Source organism: Hordeum vulgare, chromosome 1H, assembly GCF_904849725.1.
Source record: "Hordeum vulgare subsp. vulgare chromosome 1H, MorexV3_pseudomolecules_assembly, whole genome shotgun sequence".
Taxonomy (NCBI): Eukaryota; Viridiplantae; Streptophyta; class Magnoliopsida; order Poales; family Poaceae; genus Hordeum; species Hordeum vulgare.
The window spans coordinates 152,420,344-152,428,887 of NC_058518.1; the positions used below are offsets into that span (position 1 = coordinate 152,420,344).

The 8,544-nt window shown below is 46.2% G+C and overlaps 1 pseudogene; it reads right to left on the reverse strand.

Moving 5' to 3' along the window:
- Nucleotides 1-5,429: 5,429 nt before the first annotated feature.
- LOC123397729 lies at nucleotides 5,430-7,091 on the reverse strand (annotated as a pseudogene).
- Between the last annotated feature and the right edge of the window lie 1,453 nt (nucleotides 7,092-8,544).

Consider the following 8,544-nt stretch of genomic DNA (forward strand, 5'->3'; position numbering starts at 1 on the left):
ATATAAAAAAGCCATCAGAGGTAGAAGAGACTTCAATCCCAAGAAAGTAGCGAAGAGGTCCAAGAGCAGACATAAGGAACTGCTCACTAAGGCGGGCCTTGACAAAGGCAATATACTCGGGGTCATCCCCAGTGATGACCATGTCATCAACATAGAGAAGAAGAGTCCGACCACGAGGAGAAAGGTGAATAAACAATGCTGGATCATGCACACTGGCTGAAAAACCAGCGGCAGTCACCACAGAGGCAAAACGCTTAAACCAGGAGCGAGGGACTTGCTTAAGGCCATAGAGAGAGCGACGAAGACGACATACCATGCCATCAGGAACAGAATACCCGGGTGGTGGTTGCATGTATACCTCCTCACGCAGCTCACCATTAAGAAAAGCATTCTTAACATCAAGCTGAGAAATAGACCAATGGCGTGTAGAGGCCACGGCAAGAAGTGTACGAACAGTGGTCATATGAGCCACAGGAGCAAAAGTCTCATCATAATCACGACCATGCTTCTGCTGAAAACCACGAGCCACAAGACGAGCTTTGTGACGCTCAAGAGAACCATCGGAGCGAGTCTTAACTTTGTAGACCCACTTACAAGTGATGGGACGGGCTCCGGGAGGAAGGGAAACAAGATCCCACGTACCAGTGCGTTCAAGAGCAACAATCTCCTCTGCCATCGCAAACTGCCATTCAGGATGAACAACAACCTGATGATAGGTAGTCGGCTCAAGAACAGCAGCACCAGCGGTGAAAAATCCAAAGCGATCAACAGACGAACGAGGACGAGAACGCAAGCCATAAGTAGGCTGAGACGAGGATGACGACACATCCACAGAGGCCTCCACAGAACGTGAACGACGAGTGTAACACTGAGGAAAAGATGGAACAATGGAAGGAGGAATCGCTAAGGTAGAATCAGGGAGTGGCAACGAAGAAGTCATCGGAGATGAAGGTGTAGAATCTGGTGACATGCTAGGCGAGGAGGCCGTGGAAGATGGTGGCGACAAATCGACTGGAGGTGGAGAAGCAAAGGGAGCGGAACGAATAGGCAAAGGCTCGACGGGTGTGATAGATGTGTCAGGAAAAGTGAGGAAAGAGATATTCTCCACTGAAAAGGTCGAGGAAGATGGACGTGGGTAGAAGGGACGAGACTCATCGGAAGTCACATCCTGAGAGATACGCATCCGACGACCGATAGGATCCCAACAACGATAGCCCTTATGCTCATCACTATAGACTAAGAAGGCACACTCAACAGACTGAGCGGTCAGTTTGGTGCGTTCGCGGGGGGGCAAGAAGAACATAGCAAACACAACCAAAGAAGCGAAGCATCGAATAATCGGGAGAACAATCAAAAAGACGCTCGAAAGGAACACCACCCTGTAGAGCAGCGGAAGGCTGGAGATTGATGAGATAGGTGGAGGTGGAGACGGCCTCAGACCAAAAATGAGGCGGGAGAGAGGCAGCAATCATCAATGCACGAGCCGTCTCAAGAAGATGACGATGCTTGCGCTCAGCCACGCCATTCTGAGCGTGAGCACCAGGACAAGAGAATTGAGAGAGAGTCCCTTGCTCAGCAAGAACACCACGCAACATCTTAGAGATATACTCGCCAGCGGAATCAGCACGAAACACACGAATGGGAGAAGAGAACTGGGTATGAACCATGGCTGCAAAACACTTATAAATGGACAACACCTCACTACGAGAAGTCATGAAATAAAGCCATGTGTAACGAGAGAAGTCATCTATGAAAATAATATAGTATTTATGACCCCCTTTTGAAGCGAAGGGAGTCGGTCCCCATACATCGGAATGAACTAAATCAAAAGGACGCTTAGACACTGACTCACTATGTGGATATGGTAACTGAATCTGCTTTCCAAGATGACAACCGTGACACTCTAAAGAGGCATCTCCTGAGACAGACCCCAGAAGACCTCGACGAACTAACAACGACAAACGAGAACCACACAGATGACCAAGTCGATGATGCCACTGCTAGAAGGAACCAGTAGCCGAGGCGACCAAAGCGGAAGAACTGACGATAGAGTGGGCAGCGGAAGGAACATGAAGCCAGTCCAACTCCCAAAGACCCTCAGAATCACGGCGGCGAGGACCAACCCCAACCAGAGTGTGCGTGCGACGGTCCTGGACAGAACAAGAGTCAAGGTCAAGGATGACACGACAACTAGAATCAGCAAGCTGACCAGCGGAAAACAGATTCATGGTAAGTCGAGGAACATGAGCAACATCAGGAACAGAATAAGGAGTGGTAAGATTGCCTCTACTAACGACAGAAAGGGGAGTACCATCAGCGGTGAGGACATGAACAGGAGAATCAAGTGATCGAAGAGAGGACAGAGTGGAAGAATTAGAAGACATATGAAAGGAAGCTCCAGAGTCCAGAACCCATGGGGATGTACCTGACTGTGTAGAAGGTGGTTGCTCAGTGCGGGAAGCCTCAGTCACAGAACCAGCAGTACCCGTCGAGGAAGAACCCGAAGCAGCGAGCAGACGCTTAAGTCTCAGAATATCCTGCTCAGTCAAAGCAATGGTTGAAGCTATCGAGGTAGATCACGAGGTCTCTATAGATGATGATCGCGCCTTGCGCAAGTGTTTCTTCTTCGTGTAGCAGTGGGACTCAATATGACCATCATTGTTGCAGTAGCCACAATGTGGACGGGGGCGACCTGAGCCTCCAGAAGGAGTAGGCAAGAGCGGCGGAGCACTCGAGCGAGAAGGGGTTGGTGCGGCAGGTGGCGTAGAAGTAGCCCGAGCAGCGAGCACCGAGGGAACCTCCAGCAAACCAGCACCACGTAAGCGAGTCTCCTCAGCACGAATCTCAGAAAGCGCCTCCATGAGAGAGATACGGCCACAAGCAAATAACTGAGCACGCCGGGGCTCAAACTCCTTACGGAGCCGAGACAGGAACACGTAGACGCAATGAAACTCCAAAACGGCCTGGACAGCCTGGCAACAGGGGCAAGTACGACAGCCATCACTGCGGAGAGAATCAAGCTGGCACCAGATAGCAGAACTCTGTGCATAGAAGTCATCAACAGTAGAGTCACCCTGCTGAAGAGCATGCTCCTGACGGACCATAGAGAGGTATAAGCTATCACCCGAGGGCTCATAACGCTGACGAAGGCGAGTCCACATCTCAAACACAGTAGGAAGGCCCAGAAACTCAGAGGCAAACTAAGGCAGGACGCTAGCAGTGAGAACAACTGCAGCACGAGCATCATCATCAAGCCACTGGGTGTAAGCAGACAGAGCACCATGATACGTCTGAAGAGCCCCCTCATAAGCCAAAACCTTCTCATCATAAGCACGGATAGCGGCCTCATCAGCAAGCTTAGTCGCATCCTTTGCGGACTGAGGAGTATCCGCAGGAAGAGCCGATGGGGTCGGCGGAGTGGGAGCCACGGGAGGAACCGGACATGGCGGATAGCAGACCTCGCCAGAAAGAAAACCCCATAGGCAGATGCCACGCATGTGAATGCGCATGAAGCCAATGAACTTGGTGTAGTTAGTGCCATCAAAGATCACCGGACAATTAGGAACAGCAACGTAGCCGGATGCAGCAGACATTTTTTTTTACAGCAGAGAACCGGCAGTAGCAAGCCGAGCCCGAGCCGAGCCGGATCCAATCGAGATCAGGACGGGATCGGGGCGGCGGTTGGCGGGCGCTGCAACTGAGGGCGGATCCGAGTCGGATCACGATCGGGACGGGATCAGATCGGGATCGGGACGGGATTGGGGCGGCGGCTGGCGGGCGCTGCAACTGGCGGATCCAAGCCGGGTCGCGATCGGGACGAGATCGCCTCGATCCGGCGGCCGGGGCAGGGCCTTGTTGATCTGGGAGAGCAGGAGCACAGCCTGTCGATGGGAGAGCAGGAGCACGGGATCGATCAGCCCGCAGACTGGAGCACGAGATCGATCGGGAGGGCCCTGGAGATCGACAGGATGGGAGGCCGAGAGCAGCGCCGACGAGAAGAAAAGTAGGCTGCCTGGAGGGAGATTAGATCAAGAGCACGAGTTGCGCGTGCGAAAAAACCTAATGCTCTAACACCATGTTAGGAATAAGCAGCTTGTATTCCCATAAGGCCATAGGCCGGTATATATACATGTACAGGTGGTGGACTATATGCAGGAAACCCCTTATATATTGGGATAAATACAAAAGGGTACATGACTTATATTATAACTCTAACAACGTGGACCAGTGGACGTGTGTGACGGTTCTCCTTTTTGATTTATTTTTTTGGTGATAGGTGGGTGGAGGCGTTTTCTCTCCACGGGTTATTTTAGGGTCAATCTTTCTAGCGTGGATGCCAGTACCTGCGGGAGTTTTGGGGTCGATTTTTTCTGTAAACCGGAGGTGGAAGTGGGAGGCACGGTGAAAGAAAATTGACGGCATGGGGTGATGGATAGGAGGAGGTGATCCAACCATCACCACGTTCGATTCTGCTATAATAGTAGAGATCACCTGTATAGAGGTTTGTACCGACTATCTCCAAAGATGTACAGAAATAGCAAACGCAAATTTGAGAGGACAAGATGAGGTATATGAAATCCAATCATATAATACAAATACAAACTAGTTCCTTCTGTTCCGATATAGAAAGACGAGGCATGTTCCTGGATGTATGTATTATATTCTAATGGTATACTCCAATGGTACACATGGGACTTCTATACCAAAACAGAGGGAGTAGTTCATAATTTTATCTTTCATCCATCAGCATCAAGTATATTAACATTAGGTAGTAACAAATCTGCCTCCAGGATTGATGTGTGCAGGCCTCAGAACTAGTTACTTACACTAATTTGGTCTTATGTCAAGATAATGATCAACAGACAATATGGCCTGGGATATATGGATAACACCACAAGCACCGGTATAATATGTAGTGAAGATGTTGTGATAGGGTATATAAACCTCCCATTGGAAGTATGGATTTGCCAGTATTTAACTGTGATTGCTCAAAAATTTCTAGTACCTTCATCAGAGAAACTACACAGAGCATAGCAGCTAAACAAAGAGACCGCGCAAATTACAAATATAATTTCAGATTGGTTATGCGTCTCTAAACATCTTAGAAGCAAGCACACAATTGTATAAAGTATACAATCATCTCAAAGCCATACTGCTGCCTTGTTTTACAAGACAACCCGTTGAGATAACGTTTTGGACATGTACATTTGACAAGAATATAGGGTATATCATAAATAAAGAGAAGAGTTCCAAAAGCAAACAATGGAAAAGGAAGGTCAAGTAGAGAAATATAAACCGAGACAAAAAATACAGTAACATATAAAAAAATGATAATTAAACCCACATGATTTTAACAACACTGAGAAATAACAAATAGCTGCAGCAGTTAGGAGGTGGCGTGAAAACTGAAAAGAGAAAGAAAGCTGACCTCACTGGTAACCTCACTCAAGCTACTTTGCTATTTCAATTTGCTCTGCACTACCATCAATATACAGTGTTCTTTCAGTTGAAATATCACCAGGAGGCAAATGGAAAAGAATGACCTACAGAAGGATTTTTTAGGACAAATCCAATAGTACTATTACTATTGTTATTACCGATGGTAATGATGAAGATGATACGAAATATAATACTAACTAACAAGGAGAAAAGGGAGAATAATAAAATAGATAGTTATGAAGATGAAAGGAGCATGAGTTCTACATGAAGATGAAAGGAGCATGAGTTCTACTTCTAGTTGAGCAAAATTAGAACTTGGATGTTAATTTACTTGGTAAATCATAAGAAAAATGAAAAAAAAAATGCAACAACAAAACACATTACACAGCGCTAAAGTTATTAAGGAAATTCAATGGTAAGTTATGTCAGGTTCAGCCAGCAAATTTATGTTAGACTTTGCAATAAGAATTTTGTATACAAGCTCCAGATTTGGCTTGCATTGATTTTTTAGTCTCGCCAAAAAAATAGTCGGACATGGAATTAATAGGCAAGGTTTTTCACCATCAAAGAAAGTGAAGTCCGTGAAATAATATCAGCTGGGAAGCTTACAAGAAACCCCCATTGCTATATTGGGGTGTCGTAAGATTTTCAAAGTCCGACAAACAAACCCAATTCTAGAAAGCAGTCAGTTTACCTTGTTGTTAGCAATTTGCATCTGGAATTGTTCAACACTAGGTTGAGGTGCATTGTACTTCCAATTAGGGATAGTGCCAAATGAGCCGGCATCAGCCTGCAGAAGGTCAGATGAAAAGTATGGTTGAATAAATGGATATACAACTAAATCTAAAGTCGTGACCATAAGAAAGATAGCATAGTACCTCTGCAAGAACATCACTTATCAGCTGCTCAGCTTTGCTGATGTGGTCAGGAGTGCCCGAAAGATCAACCAATCTTGTCTGTGACCCGGGTTGAAAATCCATGTCCCTTGTTGCTTGGATCTTTCCCCTGACTGGAGTTGGATATGCTTTATAGTATCTCCAGCTTTTCCAATGATAACACCAAGCGACTACGTAGACGAGCTCCTTCACCCCAAGCGGCTATGTAGGCATGTTCTTGAATCTTGACTGCCTGCGCCGCAGCACACACGGCACACGCAATTTAGTCGCCAGATTCCGCGGCGCGAGATGAGATGAGAGGGATGAGAAGGGTGGGACGCTAGCCGGACCTGCGGGAAGCGGTGGTCGACGTAGAAGCCCAGCGAGATGAGGGCGAGGAAGCGCTTGAGTGTCGACCTTCTCGCCGTCGAAGCGGGAGTCGAGGAGCGCCGGGATGGCGACGGCGTCCAGGTCGTCGTAGAGATACGCGTCCGCCCCACCGCCCCACCGCCCGCATCCCTGAACCAGTCGAACGCGGCGGGAAGCTGCGCGGCGCGGATCTGGCCGCCGCCGCCACTTTTAGCCGGCTATTAGACAGAGACGTGGGAGCGTTTCGCGTCCGTGTCCGTTCTCGATCAGAGGAGCGTGATTGGATACGTCTAATCAGGGCCGTCCCCGAGAGGTTTCTGTGGCACTGATCCATATAGCCGTTGGGGCACACGATTTACTTTTACTAGGATTGTTGGGGCAAACGGATAGACCTGAAAGCAGGGACATTGTTGGGGCAAATTTTTATAGCAGTTTATGACAAATCAAAAATGTTCACAGATTTTAAAAAAAGTTTGCGGCTATGAAAAAATTCATCGATTTAAAAAAATGATTTCAAAAAGTTCATGAACATAAAAAAACGTTTAGAATTGAAAAAAGTGCAAAACTTGAAAGGTTCGTTATTTGAAAGAAGTTCACAAAAAAGGAAAAAAGGTCCATAAATAGGAAAAAAACTTCACGGAATTTGGAGGAGGTCAATGAATTTCAGAAAATATATCACGAATTTGCAAAATAATCACAAAAATGAAAAAAGTACACGAGTTTGAAAAAAATGTTTGTGAACTTGAAAATTATTTCTGTATTTGGATTTCAAAATGTTCGTGAATATTAAAAAAGTCCATGAGTTTGAAAAAATGCTTGTGAACTTGAAAATTGTTTCTGCATTCGAAATTTAAAATGTTTGTGAGTATTTTCTGCATTCGAATTTTTAAATGTTTGTGAGTATTAAAAAATACGAGTTTGGAAAATGTTCACAAATTTGCAAAAAAAATTGTGGATTGAAAAAATGGTTCATGAATTTTTACAAGTAAAAAAGGCAAACAAATTCAAAAGAAAGTTCATGAAAAAAACGAAAAAAGAAAAACCGAATCAAAAAAAGTCCCACAAAACAGTGGGCACGTGAACCGATAATGTGCACAACAAGAAGAGAAAAAAAATAGAAGTAGGCACAACAAGTGATATGTACCGGGTAGTTACTCCCGTCGTTGGAAATAAAACATGAGGTTTGGATTTCGAATCTTAACTCATGCATTATTTTTGAATTTTAATAAAATGAAAAAGAGAGTTAAAAGGGTCAAGGCCAGAACGGAGAGGACGAGTGCACCAGTTTGTGGGTAAGCACATAACTAGCGTTAAGGGCGCCAAATAGGAGTTCTACACATTGAGTACACTTCTGAGGTAAGGTGCATCGATCTCACTTCGATCGTCTCCTCTCCCAAATCCCTCTCTCGAATGCATCCTCCTCGACCGAATTCCTTTCTTTCTCCTTCCTTTCCATCTCGTCACGCCCTCCTGTGGGTGTAGGACCAGTTCGAGTCGAGGTTCACGAGCAGGAAGGACACGACCGCCATTGGCAAGTGTAGGAGAAGGAGGAGGAGCAAGGGCACGTCAATGCACCATCATCATTCTGTGTGCATGAGATGAGTGCTGGGATGGCGGGCACAAACAGGAATCTCGATGGAGCAGGAGCAGACGTCAGTCGGTTGCTACGGGTAAGTTGTACTCGGAATTTTAGTCCAACATTGCGAATTTAGTGAGATTTCCATTGAATTATAATTGTTTTCCTCGGCCAGGGTATCACCAAATAGTACACACAAGGAGACGGTAGATTATACGGTCTAGTATAGGATATGAACTTTTTGGTGTAGTAAGATACAATCTTAGCGTTGTTTGCTGGGCATAA